At 32.1% G+C, this 2,500-nt stretch overlaps 1 long non-coding RNA gene across 3 annotated transcripts in view; it reads right to left on the reverse strand.

The window, feature by feature from the left end:
* The window catches only part of LOC135200848 (uncharacterized), a 330,641-nt gene that overhangs the window by 218,411 nt on the left and 109,730 nt on the right, over nucleotides 1-2,500 (reverse strand). The window lies entirely within an intron of this gene.

The following is a 2,500-nucleotide window of genomic DNA, read 5'->3' on the forward strand; positions in this document are numbered from 1 at the left end:
ATACCAAAGAAATTATTTTCCACGAAGATAGATGAGATTGAAGTTTTAGCCGTTAATCATTCTCTCTCTCTCTCTCTCTCCCCTTATATATATATATATATATTATATATATATATATATATATATATATGTGTGTGTGTGTGTGTGTGTGTGTGTGTGTGTATATATATTATATATATATATATTATTTTTATATATATATATATATATTATATATATATATATATCTATGTATATCTATGTATATATATATATGTAATATACATATATATATATATATATATATATATATATATATATTTAAATACACACACATATATACTAATATCTATCATACATATATATATATATATATATATATATATCTATATATATATAATATATATATATATATATATATATATATATATATACACATATATACATTATATTTAGCTATATCGATTAAGCAACATATTAAGAAGGAAGACAATATTTAGAAAAGATGCTGAGCTTTAAAAAAGGAAAAATAAACATAGAAATGATGGGCGTAACAGCTATGATTTTATATGAAGCCAAAAATAGCCATTTCGTAATGAGACACAGAGAGAGAGAGAGAGAGAGAGAGAGAGAGAGATAAATGCCACCTCAGTAAGCAGGTTTTCAAGGAGACTAAAAAAAGGACATGGAAATATTATTATAATTAAAATAATCTACACATGACTTCCTACTCTGTGTCCAAGAAAAGTGTACACCATCATACCCAGAGTCATAATGAACATAGCATCCCATATCCGCCCTCATATGACCAAAAGTAAAATGAACGAATGAATGATAATGAATGGCCAGTCGGTAATAGCTTTGCAACTTTACACAAATTACACAAAGGACAATAAATCAAACAGCCGTTACTAAACAAATTAAAAGATGATAAAATACTAAGTAAATAGAAGTTCTGAGTAAATATAAATGTTCAGTCAGACACACTTTTACAACCTGTATTAAGTGGTAAGCGGCCGTGAAATAAACTTATTTCTAGAGGATAACTAAAGCTTAGAAACGAGACAGAAAAATTAAAGAAAAGAAAGACTATCTTATCTACAAAAAAAATAAAATAAAGATTACCTTATCGATGAAAATAAATACGGTATTTTGTCAGCGGTAGTTGAATAACCTGATGAAAGTGAACATCAATCAGGAACTGAAATCGTACAAAAGCAACAGGAAAAAAAAAAGAAACAAACAAATAAAGATTAACGAATCGTCAAATCCTCTAATCCATACTAATCCCCCCCCAATCCCCTTCCTCCCTCCACCCCCAAATCCCCAATCCCGGCTCCTCATTGATTACGCACCTGCAACCTTCGCTTTAATGGCTGACAGTGATAAGGAGTTACCGAAGGCTAATTAAGCACTATCAATTACAATCCATCATGATAATCAATGACTGTTTCTCTCTTCTACAGCGTAAACACACACGCACGCCGCTCGCTAGACCTACCACAGGGGCGCTACGAATCTTCAGGAATGTACAGAGTCGCTCCTGGGGTATTTCAGAGACATGATGTTTTCAGTCTCGTCTTATAAGGAGTTATGAGAAAAATACTGTCATTCTAGACATGATATTTTCAGTCTCGTCTTACAAGGAGTTATGAGAAAAAGAGTCAATCTAGACATGATATTTCATAGTCTCATCTTACAAGGAGTTATGAGAAAAATACCGAGTCACTCTAGACATGATATTTTCAAAGTCTCGTCTTACAAAGAGTTATGAGAACAAGCCAGTCACTCTAGACATATTTTCAGTCTCATCTCACAAGGAGTCATGAGAAAAATACCCAATCACTCCACACATATTTTCAGTCTCATTTACTAGGAGTTACGAGAAAAATACAGTCACTCTAGACATATTTTCAGTCTCATTTACAAGGAGTTATGAGAAAAATGCCGAGTCACTCTAGGCATGATATTTTCAGTCTCGTTTTTTCAGGCGCTATGAGGAAAATAGAGAAAGAAACCATTCATCCGATGCAAATTAAACGGAAAATTATTGCTCAGAATGGTACTGGGACTTTATGGACACCCTGTAAAATCGTAAGAAAAGAGACTGCAATCACACAAGACAATTGTGGGAACGTCGTAAAGTCACCTGACGGATTTCCACGGATTCAGATGCCTACTTTTAAATATCAAGAATTTTGAATTTACACTGCCGAATTAATTAAATTGAATGCTAGATGAAAATTAAATAAAATAAAAATGACGACATTTCGGCAAAACCATACTGTAAAAAAAATATCCTGTAACATACTGAGAACATGAGCATAGGTGAAAACTATAATATGGAATGAATAAAAGTCTAGTAAACTACATCTGTAATTAACCATGATATTTACTTACCGTGGGCAAAATTACATACGGCAATCACACACTGACCCTTTTACTATTACACTAAACATTTATAAAGGACACTCCCAAAGTAATAGTTCTCCCATTTGCCAGTAACACTTGCAGAAATGGA

This window comes from Macrobrachium nipponense, chromosome 27 (genome assembly GCF_015104395.2).
Source record: "Macrobrachium nipponense isolate FS-2020 chromosome 27, ASM1510439v2, whole genome shotgun sequence".
Lineage (NCBI taxonomy): Eukaryota > Metazoa > Arthropoda > Malacostraca > Decapoda > Palaemonidae > Macrobrachium > Macrobrachium nipponense.